The sequence below is a fragment of the Stegodyphus dumicola genome, chromosome 7 (genome assembly GCF_044657685.1).
Source record: "Stegodyphus dumicola isolate Sdum_Otavi_A_Nest chromosome 7, ASM4465768v1".
Taxonomy (NCBI): domain Eukaryota; kingdom Metazoa; phylum Arthropoda; class Arachnida; order Araneae; family Eresidae; genus Stegodyphus; species Stegodyphus dumicola.
The window spans coordinates 165,262,856-165,283,284 of NC_140774.1; the positions used below are offsets into that span (position 1 = coordinate 165,262,856).

The following is a 20,429-nucleotide window of genomic DNA, read 5'->3' on the forward strand; positions in this document are numbered from 1 at the left end:
ATTTCTTCAATGAAGAAAAGAGAAACTAGTTTGCTAGACAATGAGATCTTGATGAGTTCAATATATGGAGATCCGAATCACCGAATTTTCTCGGATGACAAACAAATTAAAAAGGCAAAGAAAGCTATCTATGAGCTTTCATTAAGAATGAAATTATTCTCAGAACAATTAGAGAATTCGAATCACCACAGTCAAACTGCAGACATTGCAATTGAGTCTCTATCATCCTCTTCCAGTATGAATTAGATTTTGAGAAATATTTTTGGATAATATTGAAAAGCCTAAGGCAAAGCGAATGAAAATATAAAACCAAGAGCCTTCAGATAAAAAAATGAAAAAATACAAACAATATTTTTACACAGCCTTTGAAGAAATAGAGAAATATGATTGCGCTTGCAAAACACCTCTTTTAGAACTTATAAAAAATCTATCCTGAAAAGTTAAAAGAAGTAGCCCTAACAGTAACAGCTCTTCCTCTTACTTAAGTTAATGTGGAAAGACTCTTCTCAGCTCTGAAGTTTATCTAATCGGATCTATGGCTCCCCAACAAAGATAGTCTTGCCGAAGCTATACTGTTTCTTAGAAATAACTAGTGCCAGTTTTTCCATTTCATAATAAATGCTAATTAATATAAATAATTTGCTATGCCATCAATTTTTTTCTGTAGCATCTTTCATATTAAAAAAAAAAGCTGTAACCTATGTGTATATGTATATTAGGGAGTCGGAGTCGAAGTCGGTCATTTTAATGACCGACTTCACAGCACTGGTCTCAAGAGATGCATTTTCAAGCTAGTATGTTTAAGTGTCTTCGGAGATGATTTCTCAATCCTTTTCGCGGTTACAGTTTTGGGACTACTATTGCAGTGGACAGAAATTTGCTTAAGATCTGACCGAGTTTCACAAAAAAAAAGACATTAAAACGTGTTTCAAGAACTATAAAAAAACCTCAGGATAGATACTTTGCATTATGCCTTTTGCAATCAGATGGGATTACTCTGAAGGAAATGTAATAAATATTGAGTAATACATTGAAATATTGTGTTTTATGGAATTATTTTCGAAAAGGTTTTTTTTTTTTAATCTTCATAGTATACAAAATATTTAAAATATTTTTGAAACCAGTCATGCTTCAAAAAGTATATTTTAAACCAAATAGTCAAAACTGTTACCATAGGAAAATTAACTGTCTATAATATTGATTCACACCAAAAGGAAGGAAAGGTTTTATGATTTTCGAAGCAGAGATTATGAAAAACCTACAGAAAAATCTAATCTTTCTGTCAGAATTTAAATTCCCCATTCAAAATGTTTTTGGAGCTCCTAAACTAGCAAATCATGTGTACTTTTTAAAATGGTACTAGAAATGATTAAAATTTCAGTTATCACTAAAAAATATAATGGGAAACCTGAAAGTATTCTTTACCTTACCCTAAAATAAACCTTCTTTTATGAAAGAGTTATGTTTTATAAACAGTTGTTAATGTTTATAAAAGCTTATACAAGGTATACATAAGCTTTTAAGAAGGTTATAAAAGCTAGCTTCTATTTTACTTCCCACAGAAATTCAACTTATAATTTCCCTGACTTTTCTGATGGTGATTCACCGGCCTAACGGTAAAACAGGTGAGCACTGGTATTTTGACCCAAGGCCAAGGCTCAAATCTGGCGAACGGGATGGCTGCATGGAAGCTTTCGTAGTTTCCATATGTTTAATATGAATACTAGACATATTCCCTTAGAAAGCCCTCCGCGAAAGCATCCCACATTCGAATCAACCTCGAATGCTTTGCCTTCTGTCTAAATGATCCGATTTTCCCTGATCAAAGAACAATATTCCTGAACAAATATATTGAATTTCAAATTAAGCATGAACAACAATAATTTTGTACCTTTTTTCTAAAATACAAAGCGACAGCCAAGAATAATATAAAACTTTACCTTGCTTATTATTATGAAGTAATCGAAAGTGAAATATATATATATAAGAAATATTCATGTAAATCAATCAAGAAAGTAGATAGGGATGTAAAAAGAAATATCGAATTTAAGAAAAATTGCTTTTCATTTTGCAAAAGAAATTTATAACAACACTATATTACTCATAGTACATAATTTTGAAACATCATAGGAGTAATAAAACTCCTATGATGTTTCAAAGTTAAAGAGCTAAGAATTAAATTCGACTAGGAAAAACCTTTTTAATCAATATAGTTATTAATTACAATTGGCAATTAATACACATAATATAGTGACTTGAATACACAACTTATTTTGAATGGCAATTACATTTCTAGTGTGGAACAGTTTACTAACACATTGAGAACAGTTGGTCGGTTTGGTTTGGTTTATATGATTACGCAAAAGACTATCTCCCTAAGGATAGGCATGCCTTCGTTCGTGGAGGACTTTCTAAGGGAACTGGCTCGTATACACGTTACACATGGGAAAAACCACGAAAATACCCATGCTGCTAGCCTGTTCGCTTGGAATCGAACCCAGGTCGGAACTACCAGTGTTCAGGGATTTAACCGCTCTGCCGCTGGCGAGCCCACGTTGAAAACAGAGCTGGGGCTTTATAAAACTGTATAAGATATAGTTGGTTTAAAGTAAGTTATTTGAATATAAAAAGCCCAAACAGGCTATTTGCCTAAGAAATGCCTTCGCGGAAAGCTTTCTACGAAAAAACGGGTTTGCATTCACGTTACACATAGAGAAAACCAACCACGAAGCCAGACTGCTCGGCCTGGTTCGAAGGCAGGCCACATTACCAGTAATTAACTGTCTTAAACACTCGACTACTGGTGGTGTCTGTATCATATATGAGGTAGTTAAAATACTTTGCGCAAGGAAAACAAAGATTACAGTAATTCGTCTCTAACTTTCCTTTTAAGAGAAAGTAAGCTTAATTTATTATATACTATTTAATAGAGCTTTTTAATTTTTGACAGAATTTATTGGTACATTTTTTTTTATACTTTTTGAAAACAAGTTCTTATTTTTCAAGTGACTAGAGAGCCTGAAAAAGATCTATCTACAATGGAATATTCGAAGTATTTTCATCTCAATCCCTATTCTGGTAACAAATATGTGTGAATCAGAAAGCTGTTCACGGTTTTCCTTCACTTATGTGACACTGAAAGCATTTTTATTCCATGCAGGCACTTTTAGTATACTTGATGATGATTCTTGTAATCTTATCTATAATTTATTGTCATTTATCTCAAGAAGCAATGAAAGAAACAAACATACTACGTCAATAGAAATATCATATAAACCATCCATTTTTTCACATTTAACATTTCTTGGTTTGTGAAATTTATGATTCAAATTTCACTAACAGTTAGCTTTATGTTAAGTTCTTTCCTACATGCAAATTTTATGAAAGCGGTCCAGTTGAAAAGTAGGATGTAACCTTAACCGGGTGCCCAGAGAAATTTGTTCCGGAATATTGCTATGCTGCTGAAAGAGCAGTCGTAATGGCTTCCCAGGAATTTTTGGAATCGGGTATAAGATATTTAATGTTTGGCAGTGCTATTTTTATTTCATATTTTGTAAAACTGCGAAATTTTTTATTAACAAACTCTCAAGTTAAACAAGATTTCGGAATCGAGAATAGAATATTTAATGTTTTTTATTTCATATTTTCCAAAACTTAAAAAATGTTTATTAAGAAACTCTACGATTTGAAAGCGAGCAGTGGCAATACTTTTCGAAATGAAGCAGATTTTTATCTCCAGCGTGCAAGACTGTTGCCACTCGGAACAATAATGGCGAAAATTAGCGTTTTCAACGTTTTTAATTAATATCTCCTCTAATTAAAGTCGTACGAAGATGAGAATGATCCAAATGGCTTCCCACGAATTTTTGGAATCCGGGAGGTACCTCTCTCGAAATTCAACTCCTCGCCGATCCGGAGGATATGCCACAAACAAATAGACAGACGCGCACAGATTTTACAGATTTCAGAAATTGAAGGATTTGAAAATATGTGTGAAGCAAACATAGAAAGGTAATATAGATCGAGAAAGGCAATCAGCAGAGAAGGCAATAGGATGACATTCTTCGCTAGATGTTCTCTGTGCAAAGCGAAAGAATTAATAGATAACAGAAAAGAGAAAAACAGCACACCAAACATGACCACGATGGGGAGTTTGTGGAGAAGCGCCGTGAAAACATAGATGAATACACCCGACTGGAAGAGCATGACATCATAGTTTGGTGCAGGAATGTCAACATGATACAGACGCAGGACATAACAGACACAGGAGAAAAATTTAAAAATTATGTAAATTTTACTACACCAGTAACTTTTAACTAAATCTTGCTTTAAACCGTGCAATGAACGTTGCTCTAAAATGTTGAAACACTTCGTTCTCTCTCCTTCATGAAAACTGTGCAGTAATTACAATTTTAATGCATTTTTCGTTTACCTCTGCACTAATTACCCAAATATTCCAGAAATATACAGGATTTACAAACCATGCGAATAGTCTGTACAAATAAAATATAGAGTTTTAACCGCAAACAAACTTTGTGTTTTTTAGAGAAAGATTACAATTTTAGCCCCAAAAGACACTTAGGTTTCTTATATTTTATGTTCACAATCAAACTTTACATGATTTATAGAATAATGATTTTTAACTAACCGAACTGATTCCACATGCATAAATTCCGTAAGACGTTATTAAGCAATAAATGTTAATAACATAAAAAGGAGCTAGTTTTCCTTTAAATCTCTCTCAGAAATCTTTTGGTGTTTTGATATTTTCAGCTATTAATATACGTCACTATCAACCAAAACCAATTTAAAACTTAAACAGAAGTTAGATTTCCAGTTAAGAGAAAATCTCTCCGAAAGTAAATAGCTCTTGGGCTTTGGGCATGTTAAATTATAAACAGAGACCATTATTAACTAATTAAACACGTAAACAGAAGCTAGTTTTCCCGTAAAAAATATCTCGCCAAAATTGTTTGGCCTTCTGATATAGTCAATTATTAATATTAAAACATTATCAACCAAAACGAATTAAAAACATAAACTTCTGTTTATGCCAGATATTTCATTTAAAAGGAATCAGCAACACCAACTTTGCAGTGCTCAAGATAAGCGGTCATCAACATTTTTCCCTTAGTCTCAATGCACTTTCCCTTAGTCCCCACCGTGAACTTCCTTTCCAAACTCTTCTGGTCCGTCTTTCAATGCTCCTCAGGTTACGTAGTCATTTCCTAGACGACAAGATTTAGTTTCTTGAGCCCAAAGGGTCAATTTGCCCAGAAATGGCTATTAATTTCGTTTTGACATTTTGCGTCATCCACTATAAAAGGCGTCTAACTTTTCAGATTGTTGCCACCAAATATTAGAGCTCTGATTATATTTAAAGAAATTAAATAACGAAGAATCTGCATGAATGTATGTTAGAGCCCTGTATTATTTCACTCGCACTGTGAAAAGTAACTGTCCCTACAGACATCATAGTCCACCACTCTAATAGGGGCATCTGGAAGCCCAAATTTGGAATCTGGAATTAATTTTATAATCTATTTCATATTTTGTATAAACTTTAACGAATTTTTTGATTAACAAACTCAGCGATTTCAAAGCGAGCAATTGCAACACTGTGCGGGGGGGGGGAGGAAGGAAAAAAAATTTCAAAGCTTTCAGATTTTATATTACGCCCGAAGGAACGTTTTTTTAACCTTTTGTGTGTTATCGTTATTTATTAAATGTCATGGTCTTCGCACTTAAACCATAAAACTCAATTCAAGGGCAATGTTACAACATATTTAAAAGAGTATATATTTAGAATTTCCGATACACAGTCTCGCGCCCTAGAGATAAATTTTTTTTTTTTTTTTTTTTTTTTTTTTTTTTTTTGTATAGCGATGCCATTGCTCGCTTTGAAATCGTTCATTTTATTAATCAAAAACCCATAAATGCTTTACAAAATATGAAATAGGTAAAAAAAAATTCCAAATTAGGGCTGCCAGCTCGCTTTGAAATCGTTCATTTTCTTAATCAAAAACCCATAAATGCTTTACAAAATATTAAATAGATAAAAAAAAATTCCGAATTAGGGCTTCCAGATGCCAATATTCGGGTGGAGACATACCCGAATATTGGCCTCTGGTACGTTATTTGAAATTAAATGGCTCTAGGTATAGTCAGAATGCGAGAAACATACATGCATCAAATGCAGATTTTTCATTTTTTGATTTCTTTAAAAATAATACAGGGCTCTAATATTTGACGGCAACAATTTAAAAAGTGATTCGCTGTTTATTGTGAATCAACGCAAAATGCCAAAATGAAATTAATAGCCCTTCTGAGCAAATTGCTCCTTTGGGTCGAAAAAAAAATATCTCTAGCTCCCGAGACTGTCTATCGGGAATTCTAAAGATATGCTCTTTTTGAATATTTTGAATATTGCTTTTTGAATTGAATTTTATGGTTTAAGTGCGAAGAACGTGAGATTTAATAAATGAAGATAACACACAAAACGTTAAAAATATGCCCCTTTGGGCGTAATATGATCTAAAAGCTTTCAGATTTAAAAAAAAAAATTATTTCATCGACGGTATCGAACAAGCTGAAATGCACCTAACCCAGTGATCCAGCTGTTCTGTCGACGGCGGAAAAAAAAGAATATTATTAAAAGAGATCTGTCAAAGAGGAGATAGTTCTTATCGACAAATTTAGTTATTAACATAAAACATTATCAATCAAAATGAACTCAAAACGTAAATTGGAGATTTTTTCTGTCGAAAGTTTCTCCAAAAAATATGTAATTTTGGATGTTCCGACGTGTTCAAATTATTGTGAACCAAAATGAATTAAAATCATAAATAGCAGTTAGCTTTCCTTCTAGAAATAGTTTTTCTTCTAGGAAAATTGAAAAGTATTTCTTAACGTTTCGACATGTCACTTTGTTAACATAAACCATCAGATCGAACAAAAAATGTAAAAAGGGGCTAGTTTTCCTGTTAAAAGAAACAAATAAATAAACTCTCCGAAGTGAAAATGAAAGATTAATTTTTAACCTTCATTACAAGTTTAATACTTTATATGCAACTACGTGTTTTAACATCGTTTACACTTTAATTCGCTTCCACCTGAGTTTTTATGTCTTATAATCCGATTTCATAAAATAAATTCTGAGATTGTATCTAGAAGCTTGGCCTTGGGTGGCAATCACAAGCAATGCGTATTGCACTCGGGCATTAAGGGCAGATAACTGTAGATACGATGCGTAATAATTTTTTTAATACGTAGGTTTAAGCATTGCGTTAAATGTTTCAGTACAAAACGTCTACTAAAAGTGTACGCCTTCCACTACTGAATAGTGGGAAATTTCCTGGTGTTCAAATATAGTAATGTATTCAATATAGCATGAAGATATTTAATTTATTGTAAATTGATGCAAAAATGCTTTTGAGTCGGAGATCCAATCTTCTTAAATATCATAATATTGGCCTTTACTAGTATATATTTATATTATCCGACAATTAACGTGAAGACCTGTAAAAAGACATCACACTCTTTTACTTCAGAAAAGGAACGATCTTTGAGCGATTTCTACCTTTTTACTTCCTTGTACGAAGTGAAAAGGAAGTATTGTAATGGCGAAAAGTTTCAGGCAGCATATTTCAACAAAAATATCTATTTTGACCGCTATCGAATGCAATTTAACGATGTTTTTGCGTGATATCTGTACGTAAGAACAGAATAAAAGACTCTTTCCCCCCCCCAAAAAAAAAAAACTAAAAAACTGCTTTAAAATGAATTCTGAAGAGAATTTTTCGTGGCGTCTGTACGAACGTATGTACGTATCTTGCATAACTCAAAAACGAGTAGCCTCAGAACGTTGAAATTTTGTATATAAGACTACTATAATATGTAGATGTGCACCTCGTATTTTGGTTTCAATCGGCCGCGCCAAACGTATATAAATATATTTATAAATATATCCACTCTGTTACCTTACCCGGCTCAGTAATCTCAGTTTTTTTACTCTTATATGTTTGTAAATTGTACATTTTTTGCTTTAAAAATGATTAAATTATGTTGTTTTCATCATCCGGTTAAGGGTTTTATGGTTTTAGTAAATCTGTCTGCAATATTTTTAGAATTGTCAACAATTTTAAAGTTGTTTAAGTGCCGCTAAGCCTTTTTTTTATGGCGGCCTTCGATTGTTTACATTTGAAACAGCAAACTAGTGAATTTGTTGCCAATCTAGAGAAACTTAGCTTCGCAACAACAAAGATAACGCCTTCATTTATTATTGCCAATTAAATCATGCTTAATCCTTTCTAGAATTTTTTCGAAGAAATAATTGTTTAAGATTTACTTCGTAATTTTTAATACAGATATTTTGAGTTTTTATGTATTTTTGCCTTGTCGCGAAGTGAGAACTGAATTAATTGAATGAGAAATACTCAATCGTCTGTGAAAAACAGTTTCTTTTTTGTTTTGTTTGCTTAATTTCTTTTATACATCATTCTAGCTTTATTATAATATTTGACTAGAACATGTGGCAACGAGTAGATAATTCTATTCTTTAAATGATATAATTTTTTTGCATTATGAGTTATATCATGAACGAAATATATAACTTAACTGTTATATAATTATTGGATTTTATAACAGTTAACTTAGTTTCCGCTATATAATTATTATATAAGTTAACTATTATATAATTATTAATACTGTTAAGTGAATCTAGCGCCAGAGTGTCGCTATGGTAAACAAATACTAGAGTGAATTTTAAAGAATGCATTTATTCTATTGGGGTTTATGCGGTGTCGGCGAAGTAGATTTAATTCAATCCAATAAGTTTAAATGAAATGCAAGAAAAAATGAGTATAATTTAATATTCCGTACAAGGAAGTCATAAGGTGTACACATCCGGATTTTTTAATTAAAAAAATTATGATAAACTCATTTTTGAAATGTTATATAGTAATTTAAAATTTAAAAATTAATAATTTTTTTATGCTGTGTATAACAGGCAATAGAAAGGCATTATATACAAGCCTTACATACAGACACAGATGAGCTTGATGAACTGATGGTGTCTTGTAAAACAGATAACTAAATGATACTTAACTACTTTAATTTCAGATTCCGTATATATCAATTATCAAGATTTATAGTAGACTAATTTAAGGCATTTTTATTTCGACGACCATGATACAGCTAACTCCCAATGAATTGAGGCCGTACTAATTGGACTGCAGTTGATCGATAAAATTTTTTACTTGTTACAAATTTTAAAATTTTTCCTATTTTTTTATAAGTAAACAATTTTATTTAAAAAAAGCTAACAAAAAGTGCAAAGTATTCTGATAAAAACAAATACTTTAATAAATTTTTAACAGAATATTTTTATAACAGAATACTTTGTTTTTATAATTCGAAATCTTCTATCAACTTTTATTAGTTTTATAATAGCTTCAAAGAATTGCATTGTAATTAATAGTTATAAAGAAATTGCTTTCCAGCAGTTAAGCTGCAATTACGATAACACGAACTGTAGTTGTATACCATATAACAATAATTATTTTATTACAATATTTTAGTACCTTATTATTAGAATATTATCACAAAAATATCTCAGTATTACTAGAATATTTTAGCACGTATTTCAGATGGAATGTTTTTATTTTTTATTAGCTTACCCTTTTTAAAAATATTTTAATGTATTTTTTATTATCTTTATAAGAAAGACTTTGCTTGCACAATATCTATCTTTTCATCGATGTAGCTTGCACAATATCTGTCTTGCAATTTATCCCTTTCTGCTTCATTTTTGTTTTTAAATAGGTAAATAAAAAGGTGCAGTTGGTTCAAAACACAAAATATTTAAGTAACCACTCTAATTAAAATTTTAAGAAGCTATTAACCACAGTTCCTTGCACAATTTAGAAAATGTAATAAGATTTCAAACATAGTAACAATTCACCACCTTTGAAACACTACATTATAAAACAAAGACATTTACCTGTTTGTTTGCTTTTTCAAATTCTCCAGTTCCACCTTTTTTACAGTTCCAACGGCATGAGTGACCATATCACAAAAAAAAACGAATCTTCTTAAAAACAGTATATCCGTTGTTTAGTCAAAGAATTAGAAAACAAATAAGCGCGCGATGGTAATCCCGAAGCACAAAAAATAAAATTTTCAAAAATCTTTTTTTAAATGCAGATCAATCCTTAAAAAAAAAATAAATAAATAAAAAGAGAGATGAGTCACAACATTTAGAGCACTCAAAACGCTTGTCTGACAGCGACGATGACGATACTCATTCTTACGAAGCTTATTCTTTGCCGCTGGAGCTCGTTTGATCCCACGAGCTAGGGTTACCACTCTCTTCGAGTTTTCTTCACAGCAGCGAAACACCGCCAAAAATCGCCAAGGTTCTGTCACAAGGAGTACATTTACGGTTACAATCAGGGCCTGATTGTAGGGGCAAAAGGGATACTAGCATCGGGCCTCCAGATGCTCAATAGGCTTTAAAATGTGTAAAATTTTCCTGTGTTTATTATTACCAGCTCAAAACGGCGTTAGCTCAGATGGACTATTAATTTCGTTTTGCCATTTTGCGTTAAAAACTTTAAATGTCCGTTTCACTTTTCAAATTGTTGCCACGAGCCCTGTGTTATATTTAAAGAAATTAAGTAATAAAAAATTTGCATAAATGCGCGAGAATGTGCATAGAAAATGCTTAAGATATGTTCATTTTAAAATTATTTTGCGATTTTGCTGTTGAATTGAATTTTATGGAATATGCGAAGAATATGATATTTAATAAATAAAGGTAACAGACAAAACATTGAGAAAACGCCCCTTTGGGTATAATGTAAAATATCTGAAAGCTTTCAGAATCTTTTCATTTATTTCAAATCTAGTTTTTAAGAATACAGAATAGAAGCAGAATCTATCACAAGAAATGATTTCTTTCACGTTTAAAAAAAAACTAACTTTTCTAATTCCATGTTTTAGTTATGCGTTTGATTACTGCAGTGATAAAAAATTTAGATGCATCAACTTTGTTCTATAGCTGTCGATTTATAAGGTTTGCAGTAAAAACAATAACAATTCTTATAATTAGCCAATACAGTGAAGTTTTAGACTGCAAATTTTAAGTTTCTCTGTCTGTTTGAATAAGAATTTTTTATTCTATTCATTTCATTTCAGTTTATTTAAGAATAAAATGTCCTGATTTAATATATAATTTTACATTTTATGCAATACATCATAAATTGAAAGCTTGTAACAAAACTTATAACTTTTAAAGAAAATTAATAACTTAAAAAATTATCTTGCGAAATACTTTTATGCGACATAGAATTTGTTTAGGTCTCTTCCATCTGCAAGATTTTCATTAGCCGCTCTCACCACACCAATATTATATATCGAAATGTCTCAGTGAATCTTTAGGAACATCTCTCCAAATACTGTCAAAAGAGTTCGGATTCTCACATTAGAAAACAAGGAAATTCCGGTTTTTTTTTACAAAACTTGCATATCCAAAAAATTCCTCTTATTGGATGTTTCATTTTACCTGCATTTTCAGCTTTTAAATAACAGTAACGAAAAGAAATACTGGAATTTCAAAACATTTCGGGTATCAGATTTCAACGGAAATATCCATTTTGACCGCTCCCAAACACATTTTGACTATTTCTTTGCACGACATCTGTACGTACGGACAGAATAAAGGATTCTTTATTCGAAAACGGATTGTAAATGAATTCAAAATGCTTTTAATTCCTTGTACGAAGTAAAGAAAGTACTGTAATCGCGAAAAATTTCGGCTATCATATTTGAAAGAAAATATCCATTTTCACCGCTTTAGGACTTGCGGTGGCGTGATATCTGTATGTACGGACAGAATAAAAATCTTTTTCACACAAAAAAAAAAAAAAAATTAAAAATGGTTTTCAAATGGATTCAAAAGAGATATTTATCGTGACAAGGGCGTACGGATGTATCTCGCATAACTCAAAAACGAGTAGCTTCAGAACGTTAAAATTTTGTATATGGGACTGCTATAACATGTAGCTGTGCAACTCTCTTTTTGGTTGCAATCGGCCGCACCGATATAGTAGCAAGTATATATACTCGTATATATATACTCCGTTACACGGCTCGGTGAGCTCAGTTTTTTTTTATTGTTATGTGTTGGTAAATTGTCTATTTCTTGCTTTAAACGTTATTGAATTATGTTGCTCTTATGCGCCGGGTAAGGTTTTCGTGCCTTCAGTTAATCTGCATGCAATAGTTGTAGAATTATCACCACTTTAAAAGTTGTTTAAGTGCGAATAAGCCTAACGGCGGAGCCATTATTGTTTACATTTGAAACTCAAACGAAAGTGACTTAAGTCATTTCGGAACCTTCAGTGTTTTTTTTTTTTTTTTTTTTTTTTTTTTTTTTTGCCGAGTGGGGCCAACAGAAAACGTTTGGTTCCACTCGCCCAAACTAAAAGTCAAACCAACTAAACCAAAAGTCAGTTTTGTGTGCACCGAAAAATCTATCACCTTGGCCGCTGGCCGAATTACTTATTTTTGCATAGAAACTCTAAGTTTAATTGTAAAAATTGTTTTCTTTTTTTAACTGTATTTGATGTTTTATATTTTTTTCATTTCTTAATGAAGCTATTTAAAGTTTTTATATATTTCTGCCCTGTCGCGAAGTGAGAACTGAATTAATTGAATGAGAAATACGTATCTAGTGGAATTCGAGGAAGTAGATTTAAATGAAATGCAGCAAAAAATATGCATAATTTTATAGGCCGTACAAGGAAGTCATGTGTTGTTCGAACCAGATTTTTTTGTGATATCTGTATGTACGTATGTATGCATGTATCAAATGTAACTCAAAAACGTTTATCCGTAGAGCTTTGAAATTTCGTGTATGGAATTGCTGTAACATTCAGCTGCTCACCTCCCTTTTTTATTGCAATCGGCAGAACCAAAAGTATATATTATATATACATATATATATATATGCACACGCACTCATCTTACCTGGCTTAAAGATCTTTATCTGACCTTTATTTTCGCAATCGTTGTCGTAGTCGTGTACTTCCAATAACAGAAGTGTTTTAAATAGCGGAAATAAATGGAGGTTTTAGCAATTTGAAATTTATAAAAAAAAATAATAATAATTTTAGAAAAGTATGGAAATCTAATTTTACACAGCAAAGAAAACGAAAATGAGAAAAATATCATTCCTGCAGTAAATATTTTGTTCGAGCGTAACTCTAGAATAGTATCTTTTCTCGAGAAGTTGGATTAATCACCTTCGAAACATTATATTTGCGCCACAACAGTAATCGAAGCTATGTAACAACAAATGCAAGCAAATGAAAAGAATCGTCTGCTCGCATGACATTCAGAATGAATTAATCATTTTCTTGTGGGAATTATTTTCTCGTCGAATATTTGAGATGGTTAGAGACTGTGAAAATATTTTCTCTATATTTTTCTTTGTAGCTTTGGCATTAGAAAAATATGTAGCCTAGTGTTTGCTTTTTATTAGCTCTCGCCAACTTCTATATATATAGGTAAGTGAGGTAATGTTTTTAGTCCAAAAAATTCGACAGTGAGTTTCCAATGAACAAGTACAAATTAAAGTCCCCTTAACACGCTTTTATTATTTTTACCATTATGTCTGTCTGTCTGTATGTAACGACTTTTTCGTCCAGTATAAATCGTATATCAAACTTCGTAAGTAATATCGCCCTGGGTTATATTTAAAGAAATCAAATAATGAAGAATCTTGCATGTATGTATTATGTATGCTTCTCACATTCTGAAAATCAACGATACCGTCAAAATTTGAATAGTTTAGTCTTGTGCTTAAACATATGCTACTGGAAGCTCGAATTTTCAATTTCTAATTTCATTTTTCATACATTGAAAAACTTTAATGAATTCTTGATTAACAAACTTAACGATTAGAAAGCGAGCAGTGGCAACGCTGTAGAGAATAAAATAATTTTATTTCCATCGCGCGAGACTAAATATCCGAAATTCTAAAGATATACTGTTTTTAAATCTTTTGTGACTTTGTTGTTGAATTGAATTTTATGTGGCGTAAATGCGAGAAACACGATATTTAATAAGTAAAGTTAGCACACAAAACGTTAAAAATAAAAATATTTTGCAAACCATCTTAGTAAGAAAAACTGAACATTGATATAATGAACTGAGAAAAGACTTTAAGAAAATAGAAAAAATGTATGAAAATATTTAAAGCTGCATCGGGGATTTAAATCATATATTGCTATGATGTCTTTTTGTAATTTTGCTGAACTTGTATGTGGTGTAAGTACGAAGAAAAGGACGCTTAATTGTAAAGCTGAAAGTTAAAAAGGAATGGATTAGCAAAAGTAAGTGCAATAAGAGACTGGTAGACTGAGCGTAAAACATATTAAAAAGGTCCTTTTGGGTGATCGTTAAAATTTGAAACCTTTCAGACTTTTTTCCACTTTTTCTTTCTCAATTCCCCACCCCCTTATTTTCGTGTTTGTACTTTCCATGTTTCACCTTGATTGTTTGAGATAAAGTAAATTTCCCCAGCTTTTCGCAATAAAGAAACTTAATATTCTTTCCCAACCATGTTGTTAAGGAATATTCTTTGATATCGCTAAGAGATGGAGTTAGAAGACCATCTCTTGGCTTACTTAACACTCCCCCTTATGAATACGGTGACTTGAAATTTTATTCTTCTTGAAGGTAGAATTCGATGCACTACGGAATATAATTCGATTTAGATTCTTTGATGGAACTATTCAGTTCTTGCTTTTCGAACCTTAATATTTCATTCAGGTAGTTTACCTGCATTGTACATATGTAAATATTACCGTATATACCCGCGTATAAGTCGAGATATTTTAGACAAAAAAGAGACTTTAAAGTGGGGGGTCGACTTATACGCGGGGCCATAAAAAATTAAAAGAATCGGAAGTTCAAAAATCTCTTTATATAATGCAGTTGTTTTCTTCCCGCACTCGAATTGGACGACTTATCAAATAAGTCACTTACTTGAAGTAATTTTATGACTTAAATTATGTGACGAACTAATCACAGAGTTTCATACTTTAACTAGAGTAAGTTTCGATTAAACCAAAGAATTTTCGGCCCACGAACAACCGATCAATATCGAGCAATAAAAAAGTTTCGCCAACACGGCAAGAAAAGAGAAATGCAGATAGTTTTTACGTACGTATAAGTCTTTATAATAGTTATTGTTCACTCATGAAATACTTTTGTTAACAGGCGTACACGTCAAAATTTACAACATTTACAAAGGGAGGCAACATTAAAAAGCCCGATATTACATTAATTGCTCAGTGGGTTAAAGATGCTTGGAATGAAATACCCTCTGAAATGATTATAAAATCATTTAAAAAAATGTTGTATTAGCAACGAACTAGACGGAACGGAAGATGATGCTGTTTTTGAAAGTGAAAATGAAGACGAAGGCTCTAGTAGTGATTATAACAATACAGAGTTCGAGACTGAAAAATATGTGTGATGACGAGCCATTGACGACAGAAGAGTTCTGTGAAATGTTTGGCGAATCTGACCATGAATCGGACGTTGAAGGATTTTGATTTTGTTTATTTACCAAGGTATTTTTTATCGTATATTTAGTTTTTTTCTCAGATGATTTTGAATAAATGCAGTACTTAAAAAAAATTTTTTTCGAAGTTTCTCGATCGATTTCGGAAGTGGGGGGTCGACTTATACGCGGGTTTCTTATTTTCTACGAATTTTTTATGTCGAATTGGGGGGGGGGTCGACTTATACGCGGGTATATACGGTAAGTTTAATTAAAATTATGTAAAATCCTCCACACCATGCATTTCGTTTTTTATTATGAATGTCTCGAATTTGATCTGAAATTTCGTTTCAATGTTAATCCCTCTGGCCACCGTTAATAGGTAATAATTGACAGTCGTATGTTGTTTTTAGAAAAAAAAAGTGAAAAATTAAAAAAATCTGAAAGCTTTCAAATTTTATACTACGCGCAAAGGGGCGTTTTTTTTTTTTTTTTTTTTTTTTTTTTTTTTTTTTTTTTTTAACTTTTTGTATGTTACCTTTATTTATTAAATATCATGTTCGTAGCACTTAAACCATAAAATTAAATTCAACAGCAATATCACAAAATATGTAAAAGAACATATCTTTAGAATTTCGGATACACAGTCTCGCGCGCTGGAGATAGTGGGGTTTTTTTTTTTTTCGTACAGTGTGCCATTTTTCGCTTTGAAATAGTTTAGTTTTTTAATCAAAAATTCGTTGAAATATTACAAAATATGAAATCAATAATAAAACAAATTCCAAATTTGGTCTTCCAGATGCCAATGTTCGAGTGGTGGACTACGTAATTTATGAAGATTCTTCATTACATAATTTCTTTAAATATTATATAGGGCTCTAATATTTGGTGGCAACAATTTAAAAAGTGATTCGCCGTTTATAATGAATTAACGAAAAATACCAAAATGAAATTAATAGCCCTTCTGTGCTAACGCCCTTTGGGATAAAAATAACGAAACACATTAAGACATATATGTTTTTCCGAAGCATAATTTTATTTCTTTATTTGTGTTGTTGTAATGTCAAAATGCACTATCTGGAGGTTATACTAATACTATTAAAAGCTGCATAAACCTAAACGCTCTTTTACAAAAATAAAAATTATGAAAAAAAACAAGGTTGGTATCAAACATGATGCAACTCGGTATTGTTGCACCTGGCGGTAGAAATTAGAGTCGGTAAAAATTTTTAAAATACTCGGGGCTGCTTCACAACGGTGCCGCGTCTTTTTGCATGTTGGCCATGTTCGAAAAGATCGTCTTCATAACGGTGTTACGGTATAAAGGAAGCGCGTGCAAAATGAAGATAATTGTCTTGCTCGAAACTGAGCGTCGGGCCTCTTATGCCAGTGCGACATTTTACTGAAAATACACAACTGCTTTTCTTTATAGAAATAACTGGTCTTGTTTTCTGGAAGCGCAGATATCAGTCACTGAATAATATAGAACAGTTGTTCTCAAAACATAGATTGCTTTCTGAATTAATTTTCGTTCAGAAGTGAAAAGATATTTGAACATTTCTAACATCAAAAGTCTCGAAACTCACTTTTTGAATATTTCACTTTTGTCTCCGAATCACTTTCCAAATTGTTGCCACCAAATGTTACCGCAATGTATTATTTAAATAAAAATTGAATAAAGAGAAATCTGTATGTTCCTCGCATTGTGGGAAAACGACGGCCCCCTTACAGCCTTCAAATTTTTAATACTAAATTTTTAATAATTTTCTTAATAAAATAATTTGTAATATTTTTAATAGTTAATTTAACAATAATTTTTAATAATTTCTTCCATCCGAATCACCTCGAAGCCCAAATTTTAAATTTCGAGTTTTATTTATTTATTTTTATTTTTTATTTTTTTATTTCCTAGTTTCTGCAAATGTAACTAATTGCTTTCTTGTACGAAGTAAAAGAAGTATTGCAATCACGAAAAATTCTGGGGACCACATTTCAATGAAATGACCGCTATCGAATGCATTTAACGATATTTTTGCGTGACATCTGTACATAAGGACAGAATAAAGGACTCTTTTTCCCGAAACGAATTATAAAACTGATTTAAAATGGATTCAGAATTTTTTTTTTTTTTTTTTTTTTCCATAAAGTCTGTACGTCTCGAGTTTTCAGCAATACTTGAAAGTTATTTTCTGCTAGAGGCGAGTTCAGTGAATATCACCGTTTTACATTTCACCATTGACATTATTGACATCATTCAAATCAATTCTCATTTTGCGGCAAGGCAAAAACACATAAAAACTCAAAACACTTTCATTAAAAATTATCAAATGCAGAAAAACATAAAACATCAAATTCAGTTAAAAACAGTTAAAAAAGGTCTTTACAATTAAAATTAGAGCACCTACACAAAAACAAGCAATTCGGCCAAGGGCAAGAAGACAGATTTTTTGGTGCACAAAATTGAACATTTACCTTTGGTCCCACTCGGAAAAAAGACGCTGAAGTTGGTGCACAAACTGACTTAATTCACTGATCTACTAACAGTTTCAATTTAAACAAATGTTGGCCTCGTTAGGTTTAATACCACTTAAGCAGCTTTTAAATCGTTTATAATTCTGCAACTGTTGCATGAAGATTATCAAAAAGCATAAAAGCCTTAACTGGAATATAAGAACAACATAATTTAAGCACTTTTAAAGCAAAAAATGCACAATAATTTATCAACATATAAGAATAAAAAAAAATGAGCTCACCGACCCGAGTAACAGAGTGGGTATATATGCATATATATATATGTTTGGTGCGACCGAATGCAATAAAAAAGGGAGGTGCACAGCTACGTGTTATAGCAGTTTCACATAACAAAATTTTAATGCTCTGAGGCTACTTTCGAATTATGGGAGATACATACATACGTACGTACGTACAGGCGTCACGAAAAATCTCTCTTTTTCTGAATCTATTTTAAACCCATTTTAGCATCCTTTTAAGAAAAAATGAGTCCTTTATTCTGTTTGTACGTACAGATGTCACGTAAAAACATCATTCAAATGGTTTCGAGAACGGACAAAATGTACATTTTCGTTGAAATATGATACCCGAATTTTTCTTCTGATTGCAATACTTCCTTTTTACTTCATAAGGAAGTAAAAGACCCTGTGATAATTTGAGAGTAGTCACTCCAACTAAGTACCTAGTTCTGCGAAAAGAAAGGCCAGTAATGACATATGTGTACACAAACGTGTATAAGGCGATTTAAAATTCGGATTACAAACCGGTTTTTAAGTTTCGGCTTAATTTTTAGATTTATAATACGCTTATATTCGGAAATATATTGTACAAAATTTCTGTTAAAAAAAAAAAAAAAAAAAAAAATCAGCTTAACAGAAACTAAGGAGAAAAAGGGTATTTAAAAACGTAAACATAAAAGTCAGAATTTTTTGAAATATTATATTATTATCATTATATATTATTATTATTATTATTATTATTATTATTATTATTAAATATTATATTATATTATTATTTTCCTCGTTTTATTCTTTAAAAAAATTACACGTCGTTACATATTTTTGTAACTGTTTGAACTTATTTTTAGTCCAAAGGGGACAATTTGCCCTGAGGGATGATTATTAAATTAAATAATGAAGAATATTTACAATTAATTTAATAATTTATTAAATTTCTAAATAATATCTTTACATTTTCATTAATTTAAATTTAATTATTTATTTAATTTTTAGTCCAAATGGGCAATTTTCCCAAAAGGATTATTAATTTCGTTAATTAATTTACGATAACGTTAAGTGTTGTTTCACTTTTCAAATTGTTTCCACCAAATATTATCGCCCTGCCACCAAATATCATTTAAAGAAATTAAATTATGAAGAATCTGCATAAATGCATGTATGTTTCTCGCACTGTGACAAAACAACGGTACCTAGAGCCATCAGAATTTAAATAACGTAATCTTCCATAGACCATAGGCATGTGGAAGCCCTAATGCGTGTTAGATGTAGGGATCCATTCAAATACATGCTTCGAGTATTCGGATACTGCTTTTAAAAAATTTGGTTAATATATATAAGAAATAAAATATAAATAATACTTTTTTTCAGATATTTAAATTGTATCTTCATTTTCTTGGTCGAATTACTTGTAAATGACTTTAAATTTGCATACAAGCCTTTTCATGAACCACAGTCGTAAAAAAATTTGCAAAGCAATTTCGGCTTATAGTCAAATACTAGTCTAAATAGTTTCGGCTTAGAGTCAAAATTATTGCATTTATACAACAGCACAGAAACCTAATCTTCGATGACGGTTAATCAAATTTCTGCCGTTACCTTAAATGAAACTCTTCATTCAAGCTAATCTTAATTAACACAAACAGAAGTTTCTCCGGGACGAAATCCTTTTCTCCAACAGCGCTAATCTAAACACAGCAGCTATCAAATTAATTTCCAGCAATCTTCCGCTATCTGAAGGTATTTAGTTGCGGTCAGCGAACTTTGCTTAATTACTTGCTTTAATATCGCCCTGCTAACGACTTTTCCAGAATCACTTCTGTCTCCTACTTAATTTACATAGTTTCATTCTCTGGAATAAGTGGCTCGTTTAAGACGGAAAAGGGGCAGAATAAATTGAACTCAGAACCCTATCAGTGGTTCAGTAGTTGAAACTACTGAATGCTGGGTGTTCGTCTAGGGATTCAAAGGACTTGCTGTATGAGTTTTCTTCCTAGTTTTCCTCGTACGTAGAGTAAATTCGAGCCAGTTTTGTTTAGAAAGACCTCCACGAAGACATTTTTTCCTCTTAGTCAGGTAGCCGTCGTGTGTGTAATTTTAATCAATATAAT

At 31.5% G+C, this 20,429-nt stretch overlaps 1 protein-coding gene across 3 annotated transcripts in view; it reads right to left on the reverse strand.

Annotated features, from left to right (window-relative positions):
* The window catches only part of LOC118190517 (uncharacterized), a 309,842-nt gene extending 299,522 nt beyond the window's left edge, over positions 1 to 10,320 (reverse strand). For all 3 annotated transcript variants that reach the window (XM_085821045.1, XM_085821046.1, XM_085821048.1), the window contains exon 1: positions 10,001 to 10,320. The gene's annotated coding sequence lies outside the window, so the exon portion shown is untranslated. The remainder of the gene's footprint in view (positions 1 to 10,000) is intronic.
* Between the last annotated feature and the right edge of the window lie 10,109 nt (positions 10,321 to 20,429).